Genomic DNA, 14,652 nt, shown 5'->3' on the forward strand with positions numbered 1-14,652 from the left:
TGGGAACCCTGATGTGTTGTATCCTATCAGTGACACCAGACCCTCACAGGGAACCTAGGGTGGATGTCATTATAGGGGATAAAGAATATTCCTTCTTAGTTGACACGGGTGCAACACGCTCGTGCATACGTGAAGGCAAGTTTTCCTTGTCCGGTGAGGCCATAGATACTCAGAGTTTTACAGGAGCTACCAGTCGTGTTCCCTTCACAAATGCACTTCCAGTCTCAATAGGAGAATGTGAAATGAATGTACCTTTATTATGTTCTCGGCAGACCCCAGTAAACATTTTGGGTCGAGATGTAATGACAAAATTAAACATGACAATTTCGTTCACGGAGGAGGGTATAGTATGTTCCACTCCAGGAATGCACTTCTCAAATGTATGCGAAATAATTAGAGCATACTCAGGACAAATAGCCATGAGGGCCATACCATTAGAGCCAGAAATATTCGCATATAGTATGCGTGTGCTTATGGCAGGATTGCCAGGCCTTGCAGACAAAATCACAAAAACCCCTGATGAGTTCTTATTCAGACCCAGAATACCGATGCATGAGGAGAAGGGACAAGTATTTCCCTTGATGATACACAGGACTGCAGTGCGAGGGAGAGTGCCCTTGATTGATGATTATGACGATGAGGACCGATAATGGTGCGCAGTAATCGCCATTGAAGAAGGATATCGAGTGACCAACGTCACCGATGACGATCTGTTTGAAGAGCAAACAGATATGGGAAAGACAATGGTGGAAGTGAGTCTCACCTTTTGGGTAAAGATGATTAAAAGAGAAGTACCTCAGAGAATGATGTTGGCACTAATTCGTCCTGAATATTTTGATGACAAAATAGCCAAGGTGCCTGTCTCAGTATGGACTACAGGCCCCTATGACGTAGGCCTCTTGAAGGGTGTTCGAGAAGTGAAGATTAAACTGAAACCAGGAGCAAGTCTACCAAAAGCCTGACAATATCCCATGTCCAGAGAGGCAGATGAGGGGATTTTTAAGATAATTTCTGCAATGATGGAACAGGGCATCTTAGTGACGTCAGAGTCATCATGCAATACCGCGGTTTATCCGATCAAAAAATCAAAGGGAGAGTCTTGGCGTTTAATCCAGGATTTACGCCCAATAAACAATATTGTTGAGGCTGAGCTCCCTCTAGTCCCTAACCCGTCTACAATTCTATGTAACATACCCATTGAGGCAAAATATTTCACGGTGATTGACTTGAAAAATGCATTTTTCCCAATCCCGTTGCACCGTGACTCACAAGATCTGACATCATTCACGTTCAGACAAATGCTTCTGAAAAGCATGAGGCTGCCACAGGGGTACTGTGAGTCTCCTTCTATTTTTAAAAGTCCTGCAGATGGACTTCATCAATATCGTACAAGAAAGTGTCGTCCTGCAATACGTGGATGGCATCTTAATTTGTAGCACAACAGAAGAACAATGCAGGCACGATTCTGTTCAGCTATTGACTATACTGGCTGAGAAGGGATATAAGGTTGACAAAGAAAACGTACAATATTGTCAACAAGAAGTGCTGCACATAGGCCAGCTGATCTCACATGAAGGAAAGAAAGTGACCCCACAAAGGGCTGAAGCCATATTTAACATGGCTAAGCCACACACGATAAAGTAGATGCAGAGCTTTTTAGGCTTATGCAATTACGTCAGGGCATGGGTCTTAGACTACAGCTCTTACACCAAGCCTTTACTTCAGGCCCTAAAGAAGGCCCAAGTGACAAAAGAAAAGATTGAATGTCTGAGATCATGTAGAAAGGATTTGCTGAACTCAAAAGAGCCATTTGCACAGCACCAGTTCTAGGGATCCCCAATTATGCAAAGGAATTTTACCTGTTTTCACACACAAATGGCATCGTTATGACAGCAGCACTCATGCAGAGAACCACATTGGGGTACAAGCCCCTGGCATACTATAGTGGGAATTTGGACCCAGTGATGAGGGGTCATTTCCCGTGCAAACAAAGTTTAGCTGCAGCAGCGTTTGCAATAGAGAAGGCTACAACCATTGTAATGGGATGCTCAATGAACTTGTACCTCGAGCACTCACTATTTGCCATTCTAGATAAACCAAAGAGCCCATTGACATCTCAGAGAGCTTCTGCTTATGAAGGGATCATATGAAATCCATCGATTAAAATAGTCCGATGTAAGATAGTAAACCCAGCTATGTTCATAGCAGAGCCAGTCACAGAAGGAGAGCCCATACATTACTGCGCAAATTATCAAGACTTTTATTATGAAATCCCCAGGGTGAAAGAAAATGCCTTGACAGAAAGGAGAGATCATCTTTATTGACAGGTCTTCGAGGATCGACCAAAATGATGGGCAAAGATACACAAGCGTTGCTGTGATGAAGCACACAATGAATGGAGAGTTTTGAGTGCTTCTTAATGCACAAATACCATCTCATTATTCAGCACAGGCTGCAGAATTATTGGCGTTAACACTCCATTGAGAATCACGCAGACCAGGAAGTAATGGTGTACAGTGACTCTGCCTATGTGATGTCGACAGTGCATGCAGGCTTAGCGCGCTGGAAAAGGAGGGGCTACCTCCGAGCAGACGGCACGCCAGTGCAGCACGCAGCCTTATTGGACAGGCTGATCAACGCACTACAGCTCCCAGTGGGCATATCGGTCGTGAAATGCATCGCCCACACGAAGGGGACAGATTTTGTCTCACGTGGAAATCAAGCAGCAGACACGGAAGCCAAGCGTATGGCATCCAAAAGTGAAACAATCATGGAAGCGGAAGTTATCCATGCCAACGAGCGAATGATGGTTACACAAACTGCACCTGAAAGTTACAGTAATTTGGGGCAAACACAGCTAAAGGGGAGGTGCCATAGGAAGAGAAGAACCTGTGGAAACGTTGAGGCTGTTCTTTAAACCCCTCTGACAGCTTGTTGATGACAAGACAGCACTGGTAAACCAGTAATGCCTGTAGCCCTATTAAAAATAGCGCTGGAGAAGTTACTTACCCGGCGCACATGACAAAAGAGAATCTAGCAGCAACGCTCGCATAAGACTGTTCATACTGAATTAAGCAGAGCACGTTGCATTCTTTATGGTAAACTGTATAATCTGTCAGCAATTCACGGCTGGGCACACATTAAAAGTAATGAGAGGAGTCATCCCAAGGCCAAATGGGCCTTTTCAACACTTGCATGTCGATTACGTTGTTATGATTCAGGTATGTAATGGGTACAGATACTTAATTGTTGTGGTGTCTCCATTCTCTCGATGGTTGCACTGCCTTCCACTGGCACTGTACGCACTTCGGAACCAACCCGGGTCCGACCATCATCTTACGCCACATGAGATAGCCACAGGAAGAAGAATGAGAACTTCTCTGACACCCCGAGATAGAGCTAGATGTAAAGCCCAGTTAACAGGAGCGGTTTTAGGGTCTGAAATGCAAAACTATCCGAACTGCATGACATCTTGCCTTACTTTAATTTCAGACCAGCTGCTGCGACGAGGATAAGGGTGCAGAGCAGCACAGAATACAGAAGGAGATACTACAACAGACCAAGTTCAAGGTCCACGTGTTCCACCCGTCTTCCCTGGAGAGGCCGTCCTTGTGAAGAATCATACAAGGAAAAAGTGGGACAAGCCAAGGTTCAATGGTCCTTTTACAGTAGAGGACTGCACTCCGTCCGCAGTGAAACTACAAGGCAGAAGAGCTTGGATTTTTCTCAGCGATATCAAACCCTACATCGGAGACGGCCCCCTGCCTGCACCCCAACGAGAGGAATCAACGAACAATGGGGAAGAACCACAGCACGTGCAGACGAGATCAATGAAGTGGAAGAAGGACGCATGACCAGCCAGACAAAGACAAATAACTTTTTACAAGTTGTGGCTTAAATTGGACACTTCCTCTAAGCAAAAAAGGGGATAAAGATATAAAAAACAGACACTCTGTGCATCCTAGTGCAGGGTGAAGAAGAAAAATTGCACGTATAAGCCACAACACAGGCTGTTGTCTATTGAACTTTGGAGTGAGGCACACTTAAGCTTTGATGAGAAAAGAATATGCCAAATTTTGACCAAGGACACTTACATTGGAAGCAAATACAGTGTCCCGACTCGTTCCACACTGAGACCCTGTTCGGAATCACATATGGTGTCCCCGCAGTAATGATATCACCACGGATGTGGTCACCTATTTTGATCTAGTGCTAAGATCATACCGGTCATTGGTAGGGAGGCTCACCAGTGTCACTGACTTTCTTCAAGATCCTGAAAACGAAAAGACAATAAGACAACTCCTCACTGTCATTGCTGAACAATTTATCCTACTCCCTGAGTACAGTGAGAAAGAATCAAATGTTCCCAACACAGGCGGAAATAGATGAGCTCATCAACACACTGTTCTTTCGCATAATCAAAGACTGTCCAACTCTTATCGGGAGAACAACAGATACACTCACATTTCTTCGAGACCCAGCAAATACAGAACATTTAATCCATCTTTTAAATAAACTCATAATTCTAGTTGCACTCCACGCAACCGGATAGTGCAGACATTGTTCACATTTAGAAGGAAACATATACTCCTGAACCTCAGCAAGACAGGATGGGTGTCCCTGTCACCAGAAGACACCAGGTTGGCCCATAATGTCCTCTTTCGCTTAGTCACTGACTTTCTAGAGCTAGAGGGGAGACCAATCGATGTTGATGTCCTCACTTTTATCAGAGACCCAGCTAATATTACACATATGGGAATGCTCCTACACGGAATCGTGCTCCAAGTGGAACTCTCTAACCATCAGCAGAGCTATCTGAGGAGATTCTAAAAGCCTTCTGCCGTGGGACAGATCAAGGAAGCAGTGTCAAGAACTCCCCGTGTCCTATTTGTTGCTATTTTTTCCCTAGTCCTTCACACTGATCAACGTACACTATCTCGTCAGGACTGAAGCAAATCCGAGGAGTGGATTGGGAGCTTACCTATTTTGAACATGCACAGTAAAGGGACTCACTAAAGTGTTATTTTATTTTGATTGTTTTCCATAGTCTAGCAAAGGAATTATATCCTGACATAAGAGACAATTTGTCGCTCGCGAGAGAGGGGACACTTGTGGAACACCTGACACTCTTAAACTCAGAACTCGGAAGACGATATTGAATAAGGCACTAATAACATTGACATTTGGAGAATGATCGAGATGGGGGTCCAGAGCAGCAATCTGGTCCTCCCACAAGAAAGAGGCACCCTCGCTTCTCTGGAAAAAAATGCTGCCGCCTGACCTACAGGGGTATAATGTACCTATGCATCATATTCATTATTGTTTTACTGTCATTAACGATCAGAACTGCATTCTTTATTGGTGCACAAAGCATTGCAATTTCAGTGCACCCACCTAATGATGCACACATAAAACCCACAAAAGCATCCAGACCTTATATAGTCATTCCCGTCCCCAGAAGATCTGACGGTGGAGTGAATGAACTTGAAATGGATGTGATTAGCAATGATACACACACACTTGTGGTCATAAACAAACAAAAAAGCCAGAGACAGGGTCGGCAAGGAATGAATGAAGTAATATCACTGACAACTACATGCATGCAAACACTGAATGCACATGAAACAGGCCTAGTGACAATGACTGCAGAATCACAAAACAAAGCAGTAGAAAAGGAGAGAATGCATGCCATAAGACCCTTCACAGAAAATGGTGTGAGAAAACAAGAAGAGTTAAGAGGAAAACCAACAGAAGCAGTCATATCAGAAACTTTTAAGAAAACAAGAGCCAACTCTGAGAAACTCTCTGCACGGAGACAACTGATAGTAGACTCTTTATTTCTGCACATAGCCAGAGTGAGGAAACTGCAAGAGGAACTGAGGAACAAAACCGCAGAGACTGTATTACCAAGCACATATGTTCCAACGCAAGGGACAAGTACCAGTTCTACAATACAACCATACACCGGACCAGTGTCAGGCTGGTTGGCATGGGCATTTGTAACCAGCAGGAGAAAGATGTATGAGGAGAGGGAAAGAGCTGCCAGACTCTTGTCCACTCAAATGGCGCAGATGAGAAGGCCAGCACCATGGACCGGGATATCTGAAAATCCCCCAGCAAGAAAGAGCCATAAAGATGCATTCAGAGATGTAGTAATAGCAAACTACAGGAAAACACTAAGAATCAAGAGAAGCATGCATGGAGATGACAACGAACTCAACGACTACCTGGACAGCACAGCACATCTGGGAAACAATATTTGGTACCAGCACATGAAAGAAGTTGGAAGACGAAATTCTGAAGGGGAATGCTTTGTTTGTGCACTCCTACCATACAGCATGGGAAATCCAAGATCTTCGTAGCTGTGGAAATGTATGTCCCGACAGCAAACTGTCTCTCACACGTAGCAATGTGCAAGACCAGAGGCCAGTTCATGGGAAGTGATGCCTCGTTAATATGGGCAACTGAAACAGCCTATCCTGATGAAGAGATCATGTCCAAGACATCAAGACACAAAATAGAGCTCATACGAGGAATCATGTGACCAAGTACGAGATGCCTGAAGTTAAAGGAGCAGGAATAAGATGGGAAGTGAACTTGAGACTAAATGTCCAAGGGAAAACTCCAGAAGAGGCACATAATTGGAAAAACAGAGGCCAGATGCAGATTTGGGGAACAGTGCTTTCACCAGACGGATGGGAGAAAGGAGTAGTAATCTGCAGAGCATGGATGGCCCTTGGAGCCTTCAAGGAAGCAATTGGAAATTCACAAAGACTGTGCAAACCATTATGGCCAAAGCTTGCAAAACTAATGAGATGGGTCGAAGAAAGAGGAGGACCCTTACAGATAGTACCACTGGAAAGCCCGAAATTGTGCTTCAGGAATAATGGCACAAGAAAGATGGGAGAGAATCAGAACTGCAGACGAATTTTCGATGCTCCAGGAATGGTACATGGAAATGCAGTGATTATGGATCATTATTGGGCATGCAGATCCAAAGCATACATCAGACTCCCAAAGAACTGGGGAGGCATATGCACGATAGGGAATGTCCACGTTCCAGCATTAGCGATCCTGAAAAGTGACCTGAATATTGACAGTTTCCCGAAAGCAGATGCTCACCTGAGAAAGAAGAGATGTGTGGAACTGATAACTCAAATGAAGAGAGAAAATTACTTCTCTGCTAAATCAGAAGAAGCCTTTCATGTGATCCCATATGAACACAGGCTGTTCAGCCTAACCTTATCAGTGGTCACAATGCTCTTCGTGCCAAGAATCCAAGTTGGAGTAAATACTAAATGGTTGCAGATAACCAGATGGGAGTTACTACAGACCATCAACACGACCATAAAAGGATTCAATGCAATCAAGGAAGAGCTAAGAGCCATCCGACTGATGACTCTCCAGAACAGATATGTCCTTGACATGATCACAGCTATGAATGGAGGAGTTTGTGCAAAAATTGGAGAATCATGTTGCACATGTATATCTTCTCACGACGACGAAAATGGAACTTTAACAGAAGGCATAGATATGCTGACAAAGCTACAAAACCAGATGATCGATGAAACTGATGAAGTTGATGATGATAGCTGGTTTGGATCCCTATTCTCATGGGTCCCACAATGGATGGCAGACATATTCAAGTTTCTGTTGAATCTAAATGGTCGACAGGACAAATGGTCAACACCAAAAGGTCGACAGGTCAAATGATCGAATTTTTTTCTTTTCCCTAAACGAAAACCTAAAAAAATATATATACCTAAAAAAAAAATGTGATAATTTGTCCTGTCGACCAAATTATGTCGACCATTTGTCTGTCGACCATTTGACTAGACACCCTGCTAGTGATGATATTACTAGAATTTTGTGTTATCAAGATAATAATCTCGCAATGCCATAAAACTGCAAAGAAAGCCATAGGGATGAAGAACATGTTTGATGTCAAGCCAGGATGGAAGCCCAAAGACCTGACTGATGAAGAATAAGAGACTTTGTGAAGGCCAGCAGGCACGTGCCAGAAGGTACAAAGTTTCTCTATCCCAGGAAACACAGAAATTATGTAGGAAGATGGGTTTAGTGTAACCCAAATCGATAATGTCAACTCATGACATGGAATAAAGACGAACATGTAAGAACAGCAGGAAGCCTGAAGGGAGTAATAAAGATATGGACTCCGAAGAGACACTTCTTCAAACCATCACGTATAGATCCAGAAGATGAAGAAGGAATGAACCCAGGCGATGGAGTGAAGATAAATACAGAAGAATCGAGTAAGCTGAATCCACAGAAGGAGGGGAAAGTGGTCGATGAATCGCCCAGAGGGGAGAGTGTAGAGGAGGTCCCAAATAAAGCCTGCACTCCAATCGCCCATTTTGAAGTACCAGGAACGTTCACACCAAAATATCTGATGTATGATGAGCAAATAAACCAGCAGAGAGCCACAGTAGGGCTCTGCCCAGTACCCATCAGAAGAGCAACACCTATTGAAATACCAATACCAGACAACCATGGACAGTAAGGTATCCATTGAGAAAACCCTACCAACAAATGAGACGAAATGAAGATTGCCTAAGTACGGTCCCAGAAGAAACCAAAAAGGCCTTAACGGAAGATGAATGATGACATCACAAGAGCCCGGACAGACTCACAGATAGAAGAAATGACAACCAAAAAATGACACACAGAGACGAAACACCATGAATAAAGATATTGTGAACCCAAAGGAAGAGAACGATGTTGAAACACAAAGAAGCTTAAGCTGTAAGCAGGATGAAGATATTCAACCAGCTAGCGCCTGTACATATGCTTGGAACCGCAAGAAAGCTAAGAAAACAGTGTGACTTGCTATGCTAAGTAGAAGAATAGCACGACAAGCGCCATTATACATAATCTACCTCAAAACGAAGCACCATGTTATAAGTGCGATTCCACTTTGCACGAAAAACAGAATCACTCAGGTTACTAGAGGCCAAACAAGACAAGATTCATATTCTAAGCAAAATGAGAAGAGACAGCTGAATCGAAACTCAGCAGATGCAACTTGTGCCAGGAGAGCCAAGGTCATACCAATAGAAGGAACGAACAGTAGCTACATATAATTGAAACTTAAGAACAGAATATCCTGTCTTTGAAAGGTTGAGATAAGGAGGCGTAGGCAGGTGGCAAGCCGAATAAGAATTAAATGCACAAATTGAGAAAAACTAGACAATTTCACGGTGTGAGTAGCACATGACCAGCCAAACGAGAAGGAGCACGGGTTTACACCTACGCTTGGCATCCACCCAGAAAGAGATATCAGAACTTTTCCAGACAGAAGATGCAGTTTCGAGGCCAACCACAATAAAATAATTGACACATAGTTGCTGAAGCGATGATTGATTGTAACCTTAATTGGAGGAAGGCCGGGTAGCTGTGGGGGCACCCTGCACCTGGCTGACCGTTCTGCATGCTGCTAAGTAAAATGGAAATGTATGCATGGAGTTGGTGCCAACCCAATCACAATGGACCAAATAATCTAGGGTCCTATAGTTAATAGGACCAATGGGACATTGTACTTTTAGTGACGTCTACAGTAGTCATTTTTGAAGGAAGGGCTTAGATACCCACCTGACAGTGTTTACCCAATCCCCTCACTCCGTTACCATATACAGATATAGTACCTATACTAAAGTTACCTTTTCCTAGCCAATCGAATTTCATGTTAACTTTTAATTATATCCAGTTTTGAGTATAAATGTCACTGTTTGTATGAACTTCATTGGAGTTGAAACGAGACGGACTGTTGCATCACTGCTGATTGCCATGACTCCCCGTTTTTTGTACTTGTCATTAAACTGACTCCCTTTGCCAAACCATTGAGTTGTCCTTATTGATTGGTGTTGGAGTAATACATCTGCACCCCCATCTATCTCAAGGTGCAGCTATCTCTTCTTAAAGTACTTCAGAGCAAACCTCAGCTCTATGGGTGGGCCGGGGGTCTCCTGAGTACAGCTTGAGAAACAAACTAGACATAATATAAGGTCTGGTTACTTCAGACTCCGGTTTTGCACTCAAGTAGAAAAGCTATGCCAGGAATAGCATTTGAACATAATGGACGAGTATGTTATGCTAAAGTTGTTATAAAATTAGTTTCTTATAAACGGGTGTGGACTGGGAACCAAAAGTGGTCGTGAAAATATTTAAGTTGTACCATATTACACTGTGCAACCAAATGTAGTAAACAAGACCTATCCTTCCCAATAGAGGTTCAGATGGATGACTGGTTCTCCCTGTGTCGAATCCCAGGATATCATCCCTGCTTCCCTAAGGGGAGCGCCTTCCATGAGGCCTGGGAGATGAGGCTGCTGCCCGATAGTAACCCTGGGAGTGGTACTCAATGGGTGGATCTCATGGTAGGGAATCCCCCCGTGGGAGTAAGGAAGATTATCAGGGAAGAACAAGATATACCCAGAATAGTTCATACCCTCCCAAATCTCTCTAACCTATTCAGGCTACTATGATTCCACACTCTTCCATGTACCTATGTAAGGCAGAACATCCAAACACCTTCCAAAATACAGAGAAGAGGAAAAGTAGAGACTCCCTGTATGAATCTTGCAAAAGTACTGAGACAAAGAAGATTCCGAACAACCCAGTTGTTAAATTACTAAGCGGATGAAGAAGAGGCATGGATATTAATGGAGAGCACTTAGCAGAACCAACTCCAGCCGTCTAGTCAATCGGGACAATCAGTATGCTGCAAATACATAAAAAGGGAAGAAGGACTGAAGAGTTTGCTCATCCCTCCCTCGAGGAGACACAAGAAGGTCAGTGAAGTGGAGGAGGAAGACCGAAGAAACCAGAACATGAGGCGAGAAGCGGAAGCCTCCACAGAGGGTTGAAGGAAGAAGGACCCTTTGCCCTGCTGGAAGCAGATCACAGAGATGTGCCTGAGAGAAGAGATCACGCTGCGTATGCCAGCAAAGCAGAATAGCAGCAAGCAGCAGCTATGGAGGTGGCATGGATGTGGCGGACAATGCAGAGAACACGGGGCAGAAGAGGTTGACTCCTGGAGCCGGTCTAGGCCTAAATAGAAGCTGCCTGAAGGTAGGGGCTTGCGGGGCTAGTTAATGGGAACAGGGGACAGATCTGGGAGGAAAGCCTGAGAGAGAGACTTTAAAGAAAGAACTATATGTGAAGTAGGGGTCTGGGACCCTAAGTGCAAGAAGGTGAACCCTCATTAGTAAGCTATCCGGAACCTAGGATTTAGAGGACTTCTCCCTCTTGTGGGTTTATTATTGGCGACTTTAACTATCTTCTCCTAATGCAGGTACTTTTAGTATGTATGTACATTGTGAGTTTAATCATCTGATCCCAAATAAGTGTGTTCTCGGGGAGAGGAAATTACTTACGGGCCCATTGGTCAGTACTCAACCCCCAAAAACTTGTAATACAAGATACCTGCACTGTGTGAGGACAGGTTGCAGGACTTACATACTCCAGCACAAATCAATACTAGGGACTCAGTAAGTTGGCAAAGGGAAGTCTGTTTAATAATACATACATCAGCTTATGGAAATCAGCAGCATTGCGAACACCTGTCTCGCCCCGACTTCCCCGAACTTCAGTCAAACAGCCTCTTTTATTGGCAAAGTCCGTCATCATTGACGTACACTTCTATAAAAAATCATCATGCAATATAATTGGTTGGGAAAGGTAAGTTAAGTATAGGTGTTATATCTGTATATGAAAATAAAGCATACGGATTGGATAACTCTTATCGGGTGGGCGTCTACGCCCATCCCTCTACAACACACGTGATTGACATCACTGAAAGTACGACGTCCTATTGGTTACAGTTTCTATAGGACCCTAGATTACATGGTCCATTGTGATTGGGCATATTACACCCCTAAACATAAATCTCCACTTTAATTAGCAGCATGCAGGATAGACACCCTGGTGTCTGGTGTCCCAAGATTCACCCTGCCTCCCTTCCATCAATCAGAGGGTTTAGGGCGTTGTGTCAATTAGTTGGCTAAGGAAGGCCTCAAAACTGTAGTCTCTTATCAGGAAAAGTTATGGCACTCTCCAATCTGGGTGACATCAGACGGTGGTACATCTTCGCACCTAGTTAGTCACGTGTTTGTTCACCGTGAATCTGCTTCAGTTCTCCATATTTTCGTGCATTTGATTCTGTGTTTGCTTGGCCACCTGCATGGGCCTCTCTTATCTTGACCTTCCCAGGGCAGGCTGGTATGCTCTGAAGTTTCGACTCTCTTTAGTTGAGCTTGCCTTCCGCTTCCGGGTTGCCCTCGATTACCCAGGCTTAAGCCATTCTTTGTTAAGTTTCGATTCCGCTCTTCCTCCAGGCTTGGGCCTAGATGTGAAACTTAGCCAGTTGGGCCTGGGCCCCTGGGCATCCTTCTGCTCAAACAAAATGGAGTTGCACGTGTACATTGTGCTGCATTGAGGTAGACATATATAGTTGGCGTATACCACTCTATTCTTCTACTTAAGCATTGCAGGCAGTATAGATTACTTAGCTTCTTGCGTTCCAAGCTTATTTACATGCATTAGTCGGTTGATTCTTCCATCTAGGTTCACAGTTATATCGTTTCTTACGTTTCATTGTTGCTTTGTCTTTGTGTTTTGGTTTGTCCTGGCTTTCTTAGCATCATTGTTTGTCCTCCATCCATGATCTTTGTGTCTCCTCATGGACAGTCTGTAAATACTCATTGTTTCGTATCAGTGGCTGGTATGGTTGTCTGATTGGGTATCGTGCTGCCCAGGGCTGTCTGGTTATGGGCACTTCGACTGGTACCGATCTCCTTATGTATATAGGGCAGAGGCCTAGTGTGGCTCTCTGCTGATTCAGCTGCTCCTCGTATGTCACATACCTCGTGGGGTACCTTACTGGCCACTTGAAATGAGGGGCAGGGGTGCAGGCCATGTCTGGCACCTCCTCTACACTCCCCCCTCTGGTCGGTTCATCGACCACTTCTGCTTCCTCCTTTATATTCAGTTCCTTTTTTTCTTCAATGTCTCGTTCATCGTCTCCTGGATTTACACAAGATGGCATGAATGTATGCACTTTTGGTGTCCATATCTTTATCACCCCTTTCAAGCTTCCTGCTGTTTTCACATGCTCATCTTTGTCCCAGGTCATCAATTGGCATTGTCCATTTGGACTGCAGTAAATCCATTTTCCTTCATACATCCTTCGTTTCTTGGGATAAGTAAATTTTGTTTCCTCAGGTGCAAATTCACTGGCTTTCACAAAGTTTCTTATTTCATCATCAGTCAGTTCTCTGGGTTTCCATCCTGGTTTGACATCGACCATAATGTTCATCCCAATGGCTTTCTTTGCAGTTTTCTGGCACTGTGTGATGATTATCTTGATTACGCAGAATCCCAGCAGCACCATTGCTAGCAAGGCTCCCAGAAACTTGAATATGTCTGCCATTCATTGCAGGACCCATGAAAATAGGTTTCCGAACCAGCTATCGTCGTCCACTTCATCAACTTCTTCGGTCATCTGGTTTTTCAAGGTCTTCAGCATGCCTATGGCCTCTGTGAGGGTTCCGTTTTCTTCATCGTGTGAGGGTATGAACGTGCAACATGATTCTCCAATCTTTGCGCAAACACCTCCATCCATTGCTGTGATCATGTCCAACACGTATCTGTTCTGGAGAGTCATCAGTCGGACTGCTCTTAGTTCTTCCTTGATTGCATTGAATCCTTTTATAGTGGTGTTAATGGTCTGCAATAACTCCCATCTGGTTATCTGCAACCCCTTGGCATTTACTCCAATTTGGATGTGAGGTAAGAGCATTGTGGTGAACACCGTCGAGGTGAGGCTGAACAGCCGGTGTTCATATGGGATTGTATGGAATGCCTCTTCGGATTTGGCAGAAAAGTAATTTTCTCTCTTCATTCTGGACACCACTTCTACAGCTCTCCTTCTCCTCAGGTGAGCATATGCTTTCGGGAAGCTGTCCAGATTCAGTTCATTTTTTGTGATTACCAGTGCAGGAACATTGACGTTCACCAGTGTGCATATGCCTCCCCAGTTCTTTGGTAGCCTTATGTATGCCTTGGGTCCACACGCCCAATAGTGGTCCATCAGGACTGCGGTTCCTTGCATCATTCCTGGGGCCTCGAAGATTCGCCTGCAGTTTTGATTCTCGCCCATTTTCCTTGTGCCATTACTTCTGAAGCACAGTTTCGGGTTTTCCAGTGGCACTATCTGCAAGGGTCCTCCTCTGTCTTCGACCCATGTTAACAGCTTTACCAATTTTGCCCACAATGGTTTGCATAGTCTTTGTGAGTTCCCTATAGCTTCTTCACAGGCTCCAAGGACCATCCAAGCTCGGCAGATCACAACTCCTTCTTCCCATCCATTTGGGGAAACTACTGATCCCCAGATCTTCATTTGGCCTCTGTTCTTCCAGCTTTGAGCCTCTTCTGCAGTTTTTCCTTGGATGTTCAGTCTTGGGTTTATTTCCGATCTAATTCCTGATCCTTTGACGTCAGGGTTCTCGTATTTAATTACATGGTTGTTGGTGTGTGCCCTGTTTCTTGTTTTGATGTCCTGGACAAAACCGTCTTCATCTGAGAAGTTTTTTTCGTTGGCCCATATCAGTGAGGCGTCTCTTCCCATAAACTACC

Source organism: Ambystoma mexicanum, chromosome 6p, assembly GCF_040938575.1.
Source record: "Ambystoma mexicanum isolate Mex_15411 chromosome 6p, UKY_AmexF1_1, whole genome shotgun sequence".
Taxonomy (NCBI): Eukaryota; Metazoa; Chordata; class Amphibia; order Caudata; family Ambystomatidae; genus Ambystoma; species Ambystoma mexicanum.